Source organism: Tympanuchus pallidicinctus, unplaced genomic scaffold (assembly GCF_026119805.1).
Source record: "Tympanuchus pallidicinctus isolate F22 unplaced genomic scaffold, pur_lepc_1.0 scaffold5, whole genome shotgun sequence".
NCBI lineage: Eukaryota > Metazoa > Chordata > Aves > Galliformes > Phasianidae > Tympanuchus > Tympanuchus pallidicinctus.
In genome coordinates, this window is record NW_026294769.1 from 31706660 (window position 1) to 31725997 (window position 19338).

At 37.9% G+C, this 19338-nt stretch overlaps 1 protein-coding gene across 6 annotated transcripts in view; it reads right to left on the bottom strand.

Moving 5' to 3' along the window:
- ZNF521 (zinc finger protein 521) overlaps positions 1-19338 on the bottom strand; it is a 236607-nt gene that overhangs the window by 95134 nt on the left and 122135 nt on the right. The window lies entirely within an intron of this gene.

A 19338-nucleotide genomic window follows, 5' to 3' on the forward strand; every position in this document is an offset into this window, starting at 1 on the left:
ACCTGCACTTCAAGTATGGCTCTCTCACACTTTCAGTATTTTCAACAGCTTCTTTGGAAAGAGGAGGGTGACTTGCACACACTGCTGGCTCTGTTTCTCCTTACCACCCTCTCTCTGTCTTCCTCTTGTATATGAATCATTGCAAACCATTTTTTTTGACATTTCTCACTGATCTCTCATGCCAACCTCTCTCACCTTCCCCTTGGATGTATCTGGAAGGCTGCAGTTCACTGTGATTCAAGTATGTGAAGAAGTCTTCAGATAACCACGTCAACTGAAATAGCTAGCAGAGCAAGCCAAGCTAATTAAAACACAGTGAATTAGAATATAGCTACAAGGGTAAAAGATACTCAGAAAAAAAACACAGAGCTGCCCCCTAATACAGCTAAAAGAGCACCAGAGTCCTGCTACTTAATTGCGCAGGCTACTGGCAAGCAGGTTTTAGCTACAACAGATGACTCCTCTTTAGCATCCAAGTCCTGTGCAGACTATTCTAAATCAGACTTTATTCATTATAATGAGTTACTAAGAATTACTTCAGAATCTACAGTTGGTGTTAAACAATATTTGTTTAAAAGAGATTTGAGGGAAATCTTGTTAAAAATTCTGAATGGTATTGGAATTTTGAGCGTACGAGTTTGCCATTCTAAACCATTTGATTAAATTTAACCATAGGAAACTCTTCCAAGACCTAATGAAGCAGCAATTACATCTGAAGAGGGAGCCAAGCCAAGAATTCTACCATTCCAATAGCTCTCTTTTGAACATCATGCTACAATATCTAATCTGCTCTGTTTTGAGTTTACACTTACCATAAATCTCTGAGCTTTTGGATCCATGTAAAATAAATTACACAGGTAAACATGGCACTTATTCTTTTTTTTTTTTCTTTCTTTTTAAATACAATATAATAAATATAAGTAATGGCATTGCCCTATTGTCTAAAAAATTGAGATGGTTTTAAGATTTCAAATATTTATTACAAATAATAATAATAATAATAATAATAATAGTGCCCTGTGTATGAAATACAAATCAGATGAATTTAAAAATTATGCAAGTATTTTCTGGATCTGGTTGAAAAGCAGATGCTGCCTCCATGCTCACTCCCCATATTTCAGAGTACTTCAACATGAATTTTGACGAATAGATGCAAGCAATGAAAAAAAGTGAAAGGAGAATAAAGTAAATTTTGTATTTCTTAAAACAAACTCTGAATCTAACTGTGATTTCACTTGCTTTGCTGTAAGCACTTACTTTGTGGCTCACTGAAGACTGCACAGCTGTATTGGTGTAAGTGGGATAAGAATCAATGCCCCCACTCTCCCTTTTGATTAAAAGGAGGAGCTGTTAAAATTGGATAATGGCTTCATTTGTAATACCCTCAGCAAATGCAGATTGTTTGGTCTTTTCAGCAATGTTATTATGCTGCACAAAGATGACCCTTCTTGTGATTTAAGAAGTAGCTAGAGGAATCCAAGTACAGCCAAATCGATGCAGGCAATCTTGCTCTATTTCTAGATTTCCAGTATTTCTATATTGTATGTAATGGAACATTTTAGCATAATAATTCAGAGGTCCTGAGATACAGAAGACAGAGAAATAATGTTGAAAAGCAATTCTTCACATTTGGCTTTCACTACATCAAGTGCAAATGGTGAACTTAAACATGAAAATACAATTTGCTCCTTCTAAAATTCTACATCCTTATCTCTAGTAAAGAACACAGATTCATTTCCAATGCCTCAAGGTAAAGACTAAGGCATCTATCACAAGTACAGTGAATATCTGAAGGATTTGGAAGCAATCTTTTCATAATGTTTCTTTGGAAGGGAAGCAGGGTTATGAGTTACTCAAAATTCATAGAGATTATTAAGTTTACATCCACACAGCAGATATGGTACCATATTATTTCCCATCAGCAGTGTTCTCACCTGCTGAGAATATCTCTCTGGTTCAAGACAGCCATTCATTATGATGCATTAGCACTCTACTGCACAAACCAAAGTCATGCCCCATCAACAAACTGGGCAAGCCCGTAATGCCCACACTGCTAACGAGAGCTGTGTTTACTTATTATCCAAGCCTTTCATTTTAGTGACTTAACTGGCAAGTAATTTCTTACTTCAGCAGATTTTTCTCTATTATTAGGTCAGGTATTTCTGGAGAAATGTTTGGTGTTTAAAAGATTTACAGGTCTTCCCAAAGCTCTGTCATATCAGCGGTGCATACACCGACAGCAGGGACTCTTCATGACAAGAAAAGCTGATCAGCTGCAAGCTTTCCTATTGATGAATCTAACTCTTCACCCCAGTCTAAACTAAGCCTGTGGGTTTTGTCTTTTTCTTTTTAGCCTTCTTTGAGGCCTGCAGAAAGTTATGAAATAGATTTTTCTAGTCCTCCCATGAGCAAGGCTGGGTTCACATCTTGACCTCAGAAACAAAGCAACCCACAAAATTCGGTCTGCTCTGCCTAACACAAAGCAAACTACAACGTGCAACATAGGGCAATATCAGGAATGAGGAATGGCAAACATTCTATCAGTATTGGGGAGGAGAAATAATGAAACCTGCCCATATTAAAAATCCCAGCAACAGCAGTACCGAACAATACAATTTTGGTTCTGCAATGGTCTCTACTGCTAAGGGTGGAAGCACGACTGAAAAGAGTACTTTTTTGGAAGGAAGATTTCAATGATAAGTCAACAAAAAAGAAATTCTTTATCTTTACTGTAGAGCATTATTTAGTTTTAGATCTTATGGTTATCTTATCTCTTATTTTGATCTTATGATCTTATTCTGCAACCATTCTAGGATATCTATTGGTACAGTAACGTACAGCCCATACAGACTTTCACAAGAAGACATATTACAAAAACAAAACAAGTCCTTACAGGAATGAATCTCTTCTCAACAATATTAATACATATCAGCTCAGTCAACTGGGAGACTCTGGTGTGAAACTCAAGCGAGGAAAGAATTGGTCCCTGATGTGTTTAATAAGCTGTCCAAAGATATTTTAGAAACATGAAGGCTGGGGGTTCAGGAAAATAGAAGACAACAGAAGTGTAAAAACATTAAACCCCAGTTTTCACAGTAAAATACCGTTAAGAAAACAAAATATGGTCCTACTCTGAATACACAGATATTGAACTCAGGTGGAAGTAGCTTGCAAAGCATCAACAGCTTGACACAAGTAACAACCCAGATTAGTATCTAAGACCATAGGACCAGAATGGCTAGGTCCCATCAGCACGAGTGGTAGTGTTGGTTGTGCAAATCCCATGTATGCCAATGGAAGAACAGTCTCTGAAATCTCCATGACCTTGACGTGCAATATTTATGTCTACACCTTTAGCCTCTTGCACATAATGAGATGAAATCTTTTAGCTTTATGCACTTCACCAGGCATTCAATTAGAAAAGGCAAATTTGGTGGGGGGGAGAAGAATGCTAAGCTATTTAGACAGAAGGTAGTGAATCAAAAATTGCAAAACTTCAGCTTTCAAAAATAGCCTATGTGACCTCTTACAATACTCTGACCACTCCATCACAAGCAGGAGGCAACCCCTGTGAAGAGCGAATTCTGGCAAAGTTCTCTCTTCACAGATGATGCACAGCTTAAGCTATAATGAGTTTTTGGGTTACAAATGCTGAACGCATTAATATTCCTTGATGATAATTATCACAGTATAAGCACCTTTCCCAATGTGAGTAGCATAAAGCAACTGAAGCAGCATTTTTACTACATTTGAAACAAGCTGGAAAATGGGATTTTCTACTCTCGTAACCTGAGGTCAACATACATCAAGCTATGCATATTAAATATGTCTACCCTATATATCTATATAGTCCTTTCTATATATTCACACACATACATTCAATTAACAGCCTTTTTTTATTCATTTATACAAGTATGCTACACATATGAATACTATTTCCTATGCAAAATAAATCCAACATTCTAAACAGGACCCAAATAATGCATACAAACTACACTGATATTTCTTTGAAAGTGTATTATTTACTTACGAAGAAATGCAGGTATTAGATGGTAGATACAAGTAGAAATTTAAAACATATATATATATATATATAGCCAAAAAGAAAATAAAATTTGCAGGAAAACCACTGTTTTCCACCTTCCTGGATTAAACTAACAGCACTAAGCATGCAACTTATGTCCATCACAGTTAGTACTTTTTCTTAAGAGAAGCTGAAAAAAATAGTTCTTCAGTGAGCCCAAAATCTTGCAGACAGCTCACGGACAAAGTAATGAGTAGGGGCACTGGAGATATCCCCAGGAAACAGCTGAGCAGCCGAGCACCTGCAAAGCTGTTCCTTACCTGTCGCTGCAGCCAAAGACTGCAGACCCTTTGTGCTGCCTCTGCGTGGGGCAGTACCATGCTGATCCGGGCAGCAGCATCAGACCTATCCATTAATAGTCAGACAGGCTCGTCCAACCTTTGTATCCTATTCTCACAAACACGAACTGGGGGAAAAGCATCATGCAAAGCTCCTAAAACCTGCAAGCCATCCCCAAAGTAGAATACCCATCTCATCACACCCTGAACCCGAATTCTTTCCAAAGAAGATGTGAGATACACTTCTTTAAACAGTACAAATGGGCTTGGCTGTATTTTAAGTGCAGGGCATTTAATTATTATACAAGCACTTACTGAGGATTAATTAGCATACAACAAGGATCTGAAACATGCAGACATTTGTCAAAGAAGACAGGGTTTCTAATGATTTATTATTGTTTGATTAACAACATCACACGGCAACTATGTTATTAAATCTCTATTTTGCATACTACAGAACCTAAAAGTGTTACCTAGCGATGTTCTGTCAGGCTCAGAGGAGGATACAACTTGATCTTTTCTGTTCTATCACCCCCGTCTCAGAAAATGTTCCTTGTTACAAACGGAATACTGGTAAGGAGCCTTTAAAAACATCACGCTGTGAGTTGCAGGATTTTTTACTAAATGCTGTAATATTGTTTTAATATTCTGTGCAACTAAACTCAGTACAGCTTTCTTCTGTCAGAAACAAAATGGGAGTCAGTTTGAACATTTAATCCGAAAAATGGGAATCAATTCTGGTGTTCCGTGGGTGTGAAATTTGCTGAATGTATTTATGCCATGTTGTCCTGCACCTCATTTAGGAAATATGTAACAAGCAGTGTTACAACCATTTCAAGAACTAAAGCACAATTTTACTTATGATGTGCAACAAAATGCCTCAAAATCCCATTTGAATCTGTGGCAAGGTTTTGAGGGAACCTTTGCTAAATATTTAGCAGCACTATTGACTTATTAAATAATGTCAAAGCCATGAGAGGATGATATAGAGTGCATGCCATTTTTTTTCACTTAACATTGATGCTCACTTTAACACTGTACAAGCCCATTCATCAGAACTGATGCATGCTAAAAAGTATTTCTTCCTATCAGATAAACGTAGCAATGGCATTGTGCTGTTATAAAAATGATTAAATGCCTCCTTGGTTAATTGTGTGACATATATTCCTCTTCTGTTAGACCTCCCTTTCTATATTCCCCACTAAAACACCTGAAAAGATCACATCTGAAAATTAAAAGTGACACAGTGAAATCAGGCAGGCACAAGCTCTATTATAGCTTATATATGAAAGGCAAACCTAGAGGAAAAAAAAAAGAGTCAGGTACTGAACATGCAGCTTTGCTCTCTTATGTACAGAAACTGCATGGCTGACCACTTTACAGGTGGAAAATTGGATATGTTTCTTTGTGTGACGAAATATACTTGACAACTAGATACAGTGACAGTCTGCTAAAAATACAGGTGTAGGACTGAAAATATTCTATTAAGAAAAAAAAAAACAGCATTTCCATTTAAATGAAATTGAAGTAACTTTGTTCGCAGCAAAAGATATATTTCAGTATGAATCACTGAAAACAAATTTAAGTCCACAATGAAATATATTAATATAAGCTAACAAAAAAATCTCTTGGCATGGAATTGCCTGCAGAGTGTGCATTCATTCTGTAAACACTGTAACAATGATTATCTGTCCTTCCAGCTCTCGGTGGAGACTTTTGCTTTTGAAAATGTCTTATGGTGACTTACTAAATTCGGGCTATTTCAATTAGTATTACTGCACATTAAAAATTAATTGCATTAAAGAGTGGATTAAGGTTTACATTTCAATTCTACAGTGTGTGAGCTAGAAATGACAGCTCAAAATCAATGCTCTCTGTCCCATAATCGGATATTTGCACAACTGAATACTGTGGGACCGGCGTCAGTTTTAAAAGAATTGATAGTTCAATTAAAGGTGCACCAGTTCCAATTCCTGATTTGAATTGCAGTGCTACACAGCCACGGTATTAAGCTAAAGAAGAAAATGAAAAAAAAAAAAAAGCTGCCTCGCAATGAAAAAAGTGTGTCATCTTCACAAAGATGGAAAAAATCCAAATTACAGCTGAAAATTCACATTTGATATCACTGAGGGAAAAAAAGATGCTTTAATGGGATGAAGACTTCATTACTGAAGACATATTTTTATTTTCCTTATTTAGAACGTGTTGCTGAAATGACACCCAAAACTGCAATTCAGGTGACAGTCTTAGAAACACTTAAGAACGTATGTAGCCTTATTCATGTTAAAAACAAAGCTTGTGAAATCTACTTGTATGAATAAAATCATATGCACACTCCGATATTTTCAGAATCAGATCTTTTCACTACCAAAGGTACTTGGGAATGGGCAACGGTTCTCTCACTAGTAATCATGTTAATTATGCTCTCCTGAGCTGCCCCACTGTTGTGGAACACAGGACAACTTCTTGGCTTCCACATATATGAAATGTTCCATTTTACTGTGTGAAAAGCAGTTCAAAGTTGCCTTCATGACTGAACATTGCTTCTTGTATGACTGAGGTTGAAAGCTGCAACATTACCTTGCTGGAACTTGTATTTAGATGCCCTAAGTTGGAAAGATTTTTGAAAAGAAAATGTCTTTATTGAAATATTTGTACCTTTACAACAGTAATAATTTTTATTACTTGGGTGAAACTGAATTTTGCAGCAAGTTTCTTGAGATCATGGCACTGGATGATAAACTGACACCACTGTCATAATTCTTCCTTTGAATGGGAACACAGTGCCCCAAACGAAAAGGAAACAGCTACAGCAAAATCATTTCTTGCACTCTTCAGTACTGTAAAATGTATGGGGAATAGCAAGAAGGGAAAAAGCATGCTGCACTTGTTATAAACCTAGTATTGTTCCTGTGTGAGAATGGCTAGCAAGAAACGCCTGTCACTTTTATCAGCAACAATCTAATATTTTAAAGAGCAAATGATGAAGAACATTTTAGGTTGAGTAACCAGATCAAGCTGGCATTGCTCAAGTACTGCAAAGCCACCAAGGATACCAGAGCTTGGAACTGAACAGTCATTGGTGCGTACCTAAGAGACAAGTTGATGTCCACACTGTTCCTAAAGATCCCTTGTGCTGCATGGATGTCCAACAGCAAGTTTGGTATCAAGAGAATAAAGAAGATAGGATGTAATAACTACAATAAAAAAATAATCTGGTGCAAATGTACCCCAAGGTGTAGTAGTCATCCCCATGCAACAATCACCCTTCACTGCAATTTACTGATGTTGCTTCATTACAATACAGCATACAAAGGGGGCAATATTAAGGCATACTATTTAAAGCTACAAGATCTGTGGTGCCAGTTACAGCTGGTACAGAATCAAGACTACAGAAGACAAAGAAGGTAGTTTTAGCAGAGAATACTGCAAAATGAAAACTCTTCTGAAGGTGCACAAATGCACTGTTGCTACAAGATTTAGCTGAAGCCACGATAAGCAGTTAAAACTAAAGACTGCCAATATGTTTCATAGGGTGATTCTAAATTCTTCTCAAAAGTGCAGAATCGGTTACAAATGGAAACAATAACCAAGAAAGACAGAGAAATGCAACTGGTTTAGATAAGGGAGAAAAGACGTGCACACAATAGCAGAATACTTAAGACATTGAAAAAGAGAATTTTGCAGGGTTCAGCACCTGCAGAATAGATGGACTTTGATACAGTGTTCAGAATTGCTATGACAAGGGACAAATACTGAAGAGGAATAAGTATCAGTGGCTCATGACAACCATTAGGACAACTTTAGAACAGAGACAGGGATGTCAAGAGCAGAAATCAGCTGAACTGCACCTGTGGTAGGTGATGATAGACCAAAAGGAGAGGAGCAGGTTTTTTTTTTGTTTTTTTTTTTTACAAAATTAGATCCTGAAATGGATAGAAAGCACAAATAAAATTTGGGAGGTCTAAGACAGGCTGCAGAATTCTCCAAGAGATAATAAAAAATACAAATAATTGAACAGCTTTAAAGTACTTTCTCATCATATGTTACTTTGCCCTGAAACATCTCCTTAGACAAGTAAGGTCTCCATTCCAAATTTCAATGTCTTGTTCTAGGCTACTGGAGTCATTAGGAATGCTGGGACTACCACAAGGTCACATCCATTCTGATTCTAGTTTTGACATTCTGAACCAAAAATTGCCTTTGTGGCCTGTGAAGCAAAAACTTGGAAAAACAGAAGAAAGAGCATCACCACTAGCCCTCTTCTCCCACTTAAGGAAGGATGATAGCATAGCAATATCATAAAGAAAAAGGGGAAAGAGAGAATGTGTAAAGTCATGATAAAGTTAGCTGCATTTTGCAGGAGGTAATGGAGCAGGAGGGTTTAAAATCTTCCAAATCTGCTTTTTAAACAGATGAGCAGGAAGTGTACATTTAAGAAAAAGGCAGAGTGAGCGTGTCAAGAGTGCTTCTTCTGACTGAGGCTTTAGGCTGAAGGAGACAAGGAAAATCAACTCAAAGAAAGGGTGGCCAGGAGAACCTATCACTAGGATTAAAAGAGATGCACATGCAACACAAAAGCGGCAGTTGAGGTACAACACATATCCTACATGACATATCATAGAAATTAGAGTCCTATTTTCTGTTGCCTAATTTGTTCCCATGAACCACCATGAAGGATTTTTCCTGATGGTACAATTCAGGTCTGTACTGCAAGGCACACTCCATCACTGGTACAAATACAGCAGCAGTAAAAAATACAGAACCTTTCCATTATTAAGAAGTTACTCCAAGATTAAGTTTTCTAGGAGAGCTCTCTGCCCGAAGGTATTTGTTTCATTTTTCACTTACTACATTTTATTTTCAATTTGTTTTCAATTTAGCCATCTTTTTGTTAAGTTATATTTTAGTAAAAGAAAAAAAAAAAAAAAGGTTAAAAATACCATCCCCATTAAGTCTGACTTGAAGAATAACATCACGCAAGGAGAAATGTGGGTTAAAAGTTCAGATTTGGCAGGGAAATGTCACTCAAGCGAAGAGAAGACTATTTAACTGTTCTGGTGAAAATTGGTTTTGATTTGATCATGTTATGACAGTTTGCAAATCACACTTTGCATTAAGTGATATTTGGGTTAAGCTTTTTAACCAAACTTCTAAGCAAATGGAAAGCTGCGTTACCTCTGAATGATCAATTCAACTAGCTAGTAAATATAAACATCCCCCAAGTTGTTCCATGAATTGCATAGAGCTCAGAAGGAATCTCATTTGGGGATTCTGGGAGATTTTTTTGCACAGTTATCTAATGTCTTGGCACTCACATAGGTGTGCCATGAAAAGCAATGAAGCTAGAGGCACAGTGGGTTCATTGTGAAGGTTGCCTGCGAGAGGGTTAGGAGAAACTATATCTAGCCAAACAGCTAGATATTGAGAATATACTGCTGAAGTCCTGAACTGCAACCCTCTAATAAAGGGGTGTGTGAAAGAAGTTTGAAACTGTGTGGCGAGGCACTGAAAAAAGAAAACCAAAACAGGATGTTACAGGCAAATCCAAATCCTCTGGCCACTGTACATGTGTTTTGTGATTGCTTTTGGTTATACAAATACACTATCCCTTTTATCATTCAGTCTAATCCAAACACGAGACGTACCTTTCAGTATAAATACAATGAATGAGGCAGTGTTTTGAAACAAGCTTTGTCCAACATGCTATGAATAGCACATTCTGTAGTCTTTTGGATAAGTACCACATATACTGGATTATATTCATGTAATAAAAATAATGTGTTATGTGGCTTTGCACCTTTGAGCAGGTCTCCTTCAATCTGCCCAGCACTTCATTTCCTTTGGGGTTTCTCCTTATGCCCTGAATTGCACAAAGTATTCACAAATGGTTTATCTAAGAAAAATAAATCTGTGAAAAGGAAATTTTCCTCTCCCTTTCTCCCTATACACTGAATTTGCCTCTATAATTACATTAGTTTTAAGGTCACATGACAGAATTACTCATTTCTGCCCCCCCTAATATGTTGGTCTCGTGGTTTTACTTACATGTATCACTAAGTGGGTATATCATAATTTTTCAGAGGCAAAAGTCCTGAGACAAACTTTAATATCTTGACATTTCTGTGCAGAGAAAATCTTAATTTGGTAATATTTACATCAGATTGTGTTCTTCTTTCACAGACATTTGTACCTGATTTGTTATCTGCTCAAGCAGGTGCCTTACAATCTGAAGGATGTGATAAATTGGCCATTCTCAGCTTGTGTACGAATGCATACAAGCATGTAAATAAGAAGAGGTTGCATTCAATCACAGAACAACTTGAATTTTAAGTATGCACTACCATTTCACTTTATTACGGATTTTTCAGTGGTTCTATCTAAAGCAAGTAATTCTACATACAAGAAAGAGCTTGCAGGAAAATCTCATCATACACAGTCTATGAGGAATAAGGATTTTTGCCTAAATATTATTCTAACTTCCCATAAAAACAGGATTAAAAGCACTACTTAGTGGAAGTGTGTTGATAGCTCTACCTCTGTGTAGCAGAGACAGAAGGAGTTACTTCTCTCCATAAGGATCATTGAGTGTGTCACTGGTTAATTTTTGTTCTATGCTCCTCATTAGCATTACTCTCAAGTTTCTGGTTATCATATCCGAAATATTAAGACATAATAAGTACGAAGGTGCAGATAATTGGATATTAGCCAGAACATACTTGACTGGGCAGGAGGTAGGGCCTTGCTTAAACTAATCCTGAAATGTATTAATCACCAATTAATGAATGGGTTTCAAATTCATTTTCTATTATAGAACACCTCTGAGTATCTAAGCTTTTTCTAATAAAATGAGTTGGAATAACAGGATAGGAATAAGAAACACTCCAATTTGAGGCTGGCTTGAATTAATTCCCTATAGCTTGTTGTTAAGTTCATTGAAAACAATAATCCTGGTATGAGTGACTTTCTTTGTAAGGTTGAGAAAATAACCGTATATTATAGCACTTACAGTCTCTATTTGCAGGTACAAATGGTCAAATAGAAGCTAAGTTCAGAACTAGTTCACAGGAGAACTGGTATAGCACAATCTATATTTCTTCAGAGCAAATGGAGCTCAGTAAGACAAGCAGCAAAAGACTTGCATGAAATCCAGATGGATATTGCCAATTAATGATCTTCAACGTGGAGACATTGGTACGTACACCAATTTCATTAAAATAAACATTAACATAATACTCCCTCTTCCCACCCTGGCCCAAAATGTGGTCTCCACAAGTTTACTCTGCTGACTCAGGCTCTTGGAGAGTGGAAGATGAATGGTGGAAGGGCAAATACATCCAGAATATGAAATCCTATTAAGAAGTCTGGCAGAGCAGTTGGAGTGAGGAAAGTGGTGCTGTTAATCTCAGAAACCCTGGTTTCAGATGGCTATGTGGATTTTGCATCGAGCGTACACTCCTAACCAGCCTTACTGACTACCTTGACATGGTTGCAATTTTTCCAGGTAGGGGAAATAATGCACAATACTAAGAGTTTTTGTTAACAGGGCTTATTTAAAGTCCACAAGAAAAGCAAAAATTAAAAAAAAGGAAAAAAAAACCACTCTAGTTTCCAGTTATTTGCTTTATATAATATTCTTAGACGCCCAAGATAATTTTTAAATGGATACTTCAGCATTTTCATTATTTGAAATGCATCCCCACTACCTACCTGAAAAATACAGGGATCCTCACTGTTACTAATGAAGAAAATTGTATCAGACATGGTTGAAATACTATTATTCCCCCTTCTCTCTTCTCACTGTCCTCAGTGTTATTTACATTCATGTGAATTGCAAGTAAACCAATATTATCCATCTCTCTGTTTTTTTCCTTAATTTGTTGACTTTAATTTTAGTAAGTCTTAAATAAGCGCTCATGGAAGATGAAGTAAGATATGCAAGCAAGTAGTTCTTTTATCAACAATTTTGCCACAGAAATACACAAACATTTCAATGGCTCTTCATTAGCAAACAAATCAACAAGTGATATTTTAATGCATGACTTTATTCCATCTCTGTGGGGACTGTAGTTGAGAGTGTGATGTACAGTACAGAGAAAGGAATCATCAGCCACAACGTCCCAGGGCTCTATCCATTGAGGACTTCTCAGCCTCTGCTTAAAGAGTGCATTTAATTGACTGATAGACAGTAGCTTCTTTGTTCACAGAAGACAGCGAAGTAATGGCAGCTTGAAAATCGTACCATCTACAGGATCTCCTGAGACTAGTAACAGGGGGATATGTGTCAGGAATAAATAAATAATCTAATTATTAAGCCACTTCCTGTCAAGTTAACTCCAATTTGTTGGCTTTTGAAGGCAACAAAACGAGGCATTTTTCCTCATTATGCTTCTCTTTTTATACCACTGGTAATCACAGGCGGATTAAAGGGTGCCTGATTGGTTTTTTTGTCAAGGAACTGAGAAGCAGCCAACAGTACAGAAAAACAGAGTTGGGGTTAGAAGAAATTTCATGCTTGTCTCCTTTCCAGCTCCCTAACAGCCCACACTGCTGCCCCATACAGTGCTGCCAGCTGTACAGCAAATGTGTACCCCTCCAACGGCGGCCTACCAGGCCACAGGCTCCATCCTGAGAGCTGTGAGATACCTTGCAATCTTGGCAGGTAGCTACTGCTGTCATAGGCATAATTCTAAAGGTGACCTACGAAACCCCGTCAGCTCACCAAATGCAACAATATGAGCAGCTGAAGTCTGACACCCACTCTCCATATTGGCTTCTTTTGTTTTGCTTCCTGCACTTACAAAGTGGGGAGAAACAGGGGGACACACTGTGTCCAAGAATCAGAGGTTTCTCCTTTAAGAATAAGGACAATTCAGAAAAGGTCTGGTTCGGCTACCTTCTGCGCTGGCCGCTAAGCACAGCCCTGGAGAATGCGCTACGGCTCCTGATAAAGCCTGCTGACAGTGGTCAGCAGCGAGGAACAAAAGGGAAGGCTGACACAATGGCATTAATTCCGCCCGTGGTGAGGAAGTATTAACATGCACGGTGTATCACAGCACCGGCGAGGTGGATAATCGTGCGGTTCGGCGGATGGAAAGGAACAACTTTCGGACTGCCTGGCATTATCTCACAGTGGCATCCCCTTCGAACACAATAGGAATTTCTGTAGGGAAAAAAAAAATACAGCTTTGATGCACCTTGCTTCACGTCTTCATTAAGCAAACTCCAGTCTGTATTGCGGATATTTTCAAACGCTGCTGTTCGCATTCTCATTATTGCCACTGCTCCAATAATTGTTATTTAATACTAAAACATTTTCATTCAATTTCATTAGAATTTTTTTCAGTCCACACCTGTGCACCCATCCCCCCAAAAAAGAGTTGGGGGAGATTCAGTTATCAGCCCAGTCTGTCCTGACTTAACCATTTGTGACTGTAGAAGCCCAGACAGACTTTCCTAAAAGCTGTGACCAGGAGGAAACAGCTGTTCCTGATTCTAACCCTTGAAATGGAGGAGTGGGCTCCAGCCAGCACAGCTCAGTGAGTGAAATCACATCCCCCGAAGCACAAGGAGAGAGGGAGCCTGGAGCCCGAATAGGTGACATAATTTTAAGCGCAGAGAACGGTGTTGCTCTTGCATGTTTACAGCTGCCTTTGCCATTTCTGAATACATCTTGAATTTTTTGTTAAATTGCGCAGATAATTAAAGCCTCTTCATATTTACAGTCTGCTTCATTGGTACCATGAATTCTGCTTTCAGTTACTGTCTGCAAATTCCCTCCCTGCACAATTTCATACTAAGCAATAACACTTCATTTTACATAAGTTTTATCTGATGTCCCCATACAGAGCTGCCAGCTGTACAGCAAATGTGCCGCTCTCAAACTGAGGCCTACTAGGCCACGGGCTCCATCCTGAGATCTGTGAGGCACCTTGCTGTCATTGGCAAGCGTTCCCTGCTATCACTGCTACCATCGCTCCACACTACACACAACTTAAAATCATCTGATTATTAGAATTTGTGGTCCACACTCCATTTTATCCTTTATTTAATCTATCCCCAGATCACACATTTGTTTAAATGTTTTGGCCAGTTTACAAATCATGCAGCCATCTGCACAGTAGGTGTGACACCATTTTTTAGACAAAAGTTACATTACAAAACAACAAAGATAAAGTCATTTGAAATGCTTTGGTGTTTGTTATTCTGCCCGGTTCGCTTGGACCAACTCAAAGAAATAAATAGAATTATCTGTGTAAATCGATGAACATCTATGAAAAACAACACCCAGCAGAACACAGAGCTTGCTCCATTACCTACGTTAATATCATGACAGCTGAGGAGAGATGACCTGGCCCACTTCTCATCTCTCCTGTACAGATGGCTATTAAAGAGAAAGTATCCCTTTTGTATGGTCCATGCAGAAACCCTTTATGGGCCTTTCAAATAAGCCAGCATTGCTCACAGGAGAGTAGCTTTCTGTTTGCAGGAAACAGCACAGATTTCATCTATTTTGTAACCCAGCTCCTCACAAAATAAATGCACAATTTCTCAGATTTAACACCAAATGCTGCTTTTTCCTGAGTATTTCAGTTACATCTCAGCTTTTTGCAGACAAGGTGGTGAAGTTTCATCTAACTTCTGGATCCCTACTTGCTAGCTCTGCCTGCAAATAAGAGAACCCCAGAGTACCCAGATGATTTTCTGATTCTAGGAAGGTACAATCCATCTTTTTGCTCTTAATTTACAATTTCCATATCATATTACAGAAGAATCAGTGAAGGAGGACAGACAAAAGAGGCTGCCATCTCCTTTATCTTCTGGTATATAGATGTGCATCTTTGGATTCTTTTTCTCTAAACTTCCTATAAGAGATACTTCACAATGTCAATTTTCCTGTAAAGCACTGCGTAACATTCTGTGACAATCTGTAAACATCTTCCTCGAGATCAACATAATACAACAAGTAGTGGGTTGTGTGTTTATTTTTTTTTTTTTTAACCATTTCTGCATGTAGGAAAGGAAAACACTTGTTTTTAGTGACCTATGGAATTAGAGAAATAAAAGACTGTATGAATGCTACATGATATTGCAACCAAGCAAAAATTTCACTGGGCTCCAGAAAGCTTACAAGGTGTTTTCTTTGTCTTTACATCAGTGATGTTGTCCACACATACAATGCACAAATGTGAGGCAAATAAAATGACTTACTTGTACAGACATATTATGCATGCAGTTAATACATGCACAATGCAAATACGCGTATCCAGATAACACACAAGCATGTAAATATCTACACATTACATACTTACATTCCTGTCAGTGAACAAATTAGAAATCATGAGTTGCACTAAAATTTGTCTTTGTCTTCTAATGGTTACATGCCACTTGTTACTGTAAAACACTGTTGTGCTTTTCTTTTCTTTTTTTATGCAGATTTCTACACACTCTTCTTTTTAAATATAACCGCTCTAGCATGGATTTAATTATTTATTTATTTATTTTTTACTTAGGGCTTAGTGAAGTATTTACTGGTGTAAACTAGAATTCTTGTCAGCTGCAAGGTTGTTTCATCCTTTTTTCCCATTTGTTTCTTAACTTTGGTGCTAGGTGGCTTTTTCTCTTCCCCTTTATTTTCTCCTCCTGTTCATTCTACCATGCTACCACGCTCAGTACTACACAACATCCTCTCCTCAAAAACAAGCTCTTTTCGTTACCACAACTGACTTTGCAGAATGTGTTTTATCCTTCACACAGAAAAGGTTGAAAAATAAAAGTCAGTGTACCCCAAAATGACCTATATACAAATTTTCAAAAGGAGATTGCAAGAAGTGCCATCCTTTCCCCCAGTTCCCCAACTTTTCAGACAGGGGGTTGCTCCTGCTCTGGCACTGGAGCTTGATTTTCCATCAACTAAAGTAGCAGCAACCTACCAAGATTGTGGCTGTTTCCCCCTTTTATCATTCTCTTTGTCAGCCTGATCAGTCCTCAATGGTAAATGTGCTGCTCCGTTGTGCACAGCCAGCAGCTTGCAATTTGCTCACTATGTTTCATGAGACAGTTGTTTGTGGCTGTTTGGAACACATTTACCTCTTTGGGGATTTATGCGCTAGTTGCAATGCCAACCTCCATAGTGATAGAGATTTCTTTCTAACTAAAATAGATAATTAGAAGCTGGTAATTATTGGTCAAGAATTATCAGAGTGAAAAAAATTAAGCTCTTCATAAATAGTTCTTGGCAATGTCATCTCTTTACATTATCTCATGCCTAACAGCACTTCACTCAGAGCACTTAAAAATTTACACTACTGCTGTTGAGCCTCATAATTTTATGTGGAGTAAATCTTTTTCTGGAGTTAAACACATCGGAACTCCTTCAGTTCTGATCTACTCTGTATGTGCACGTGTACAAAATCCTAGGGATTACGGCAACTGTTCAGTCTACTGACACTGCATCAGATACGGCAGACGTAAAGGAATCAGTATAAAGAAAATAAAACGTTAGGACTGTCTACTTAAAATATCAGGCAAAATAATAAGATGAGCAGCGGAGTGAAGCAAGCAGTGAAGAGTGAAGCAAGACTACAAACAATAGCTGACACTCCTTCTACACTCTCAGGTCAAATGGCAACTGCAAACTATGTGAGCAAAACAAAGGGATGCCGGAGAGCCTCCCTCTTTTCCACAAACACCCAGAAATAGAAATTTCTCAAAGAAAGCTGTTAAAAATGTTATGTGCTCTGCTCAGAGAGAAAAGCAAAAGCTAAAGAGCTGCTGAAGAATTACAGTGTTTGCCAGTACTTCCTAGAACTGTATGAAACACACCTGGATTTACATTTCTTCCTCTCTAATTCAGAAGCTGAGAAATTGTTTTACCGACAGATTTCAATAAACAAACCGACAAATATGTTTTCATTTGGCAATCACCCTCGTGATTATCCAAACTATACATACCAAACTATACATATCCAAACTATACATCCAAAAATACATACTCATATCTAAGTCCAAAATAATGCTTAATTGACAGTCTACTTAAAAAAAGCCAAAGGTTTGCCTCCTTTCAGCCCACAAGCATCTCCTAAGCCTGAATCAGCCTGTAGTTTAAGCAAACTCGGGTATCGCATGATAAAGCACAGTGTCTAAGTAAGTGAGGACATGTCTGGCAGTTAGAACTCTTTAACTTCCAGTTACTCCACTTCTTTTGCATCTTTGTCCTCATTCGTATAGTGGAAAAAACTTATTGACATATCCCATCACAGAGATAACAGGAAGACTGGAAAAAAGACTGTGGAACAGTTTTAAAACAGGAGGCTCTAAAAGTGATTAACATGTAGGTACTGCGGAAAGCCACCCCTACGACACCCTTTTTAACATATAACTCATACAGTAACAAATGTAAATTGTATTGTTGTCAAATATATTTAAGGAACCTTATTGGATCATCTGCAGATTTTGTTTTCCATTAGGTGGCATAATCTTTCTCATTGAACAGATTGAAATGTACAACAAAATCTGCAAAAATGCTGCATGCCCTCCTGACAAAGAAGAGTAAGATGCTTTTTAAATAGCCTCTAATCCCTCTTCCCCTGCTAAATGTCTAGTTGAGATTATATTTGATTAGACAAAAACACAAACATACACACAACCTAAAAATACCTACCCTCAGTGGAGCTATTTCAGCCAACAAAGTAATTCACGTTGCCTTATTTAAAAGTCTAAGTTTCACACTGGGGTTTTACAAACACATATTTGCCTTAGTGACCTTCCATAATGCATCCTGTCTATGTGGATGTCAGCAACATGAACTCAGTTCACATCCTGGGATCATGTTCAAGTGACACAGTAACTAGCTGGGACAATATCAACTTTTCTATGGTCCCAAATCACTAAAATGTTGGTGAGCATTACCTCCAGATAGCTGAGCAGCGGTTCTCTTTCCTTTCTGAGCATTCCTCTCTGAGCAGAGTTTGGCAGATCACTTTCTGCCTTCTTGTTTGTCCCGTGTTCTACCTGCTCCAGCCATCTTCTTCTGTCCTCTAATCTCTTTCCTTTTCTTTTTTTTTTTCCCCCCCCTGGGAGGGGTTGGTCTTTATTCCTTTTTTCCCCACGTTATTTCCTTTTTTTTTTTTCTTTCTTTATTTCTTTTTTTTTTTTTAATGCTTGATATTTGTGACTATTTTTTTAAAACTGTTTAACTGTTTTGGTTTTTTTTCTATTAATTAACCAAAATTCCCTCCACTGTTCTCCCTTTTCTTCCCTGCTCCTCTCTTTTCTCTGAATCATATGCAACCCTTCATGTACGAAGGCACTAATCTATATCCATCAATAACTGCAACACAATAATGCTAACATTTACTATGAGAGGAAGTAGCTATTTCTGAGACTGTGTGATGGTTGAAAAGGGGCTTTATTACCCCTACATTTGATCTAGGGTTTATCTATCACACTTTGTGACTTTTAGGGTCAGCTTTCCTAGATTATCTTCCCTTCCCTTGCATTTGAAGTCTTCTTTTTCCTCCCCTCTCTTCCTGAAGCTTTCTCGCTTTCCCTCTTCTACAGAAGTGAGCGTCCTAATGGAAAAGCAGGGCAGCAAGACATATTTTATCAAGTACATGTAGAAAAGGAAGGGATCAAGGTGTTTAGGACTGCAGGATTTTTTGTTTGGGAAATATGTTGTGTCAACAAGTCCATATTCAGTCAAATGTTTCAACTAATTTTTCGATCCACAAATTGCATGCATGTAGATATCGATGGATACACCCATGAGTTATATGTTATATATATTCATACCAATATGTTTGAGCACATGTTTTCTGTATTATATAGGAACACTCTACACCTATCTACCGACACACATAAACAAAGGCCAATTTTAAACAGCTTGATGTCACCCCTTAAACCTTTCTCTCTGGACAGAACACGTTCTTGGAAAAAGGCTTGTGAACAACAATATAAATTAAAGGAGGGGTGAGG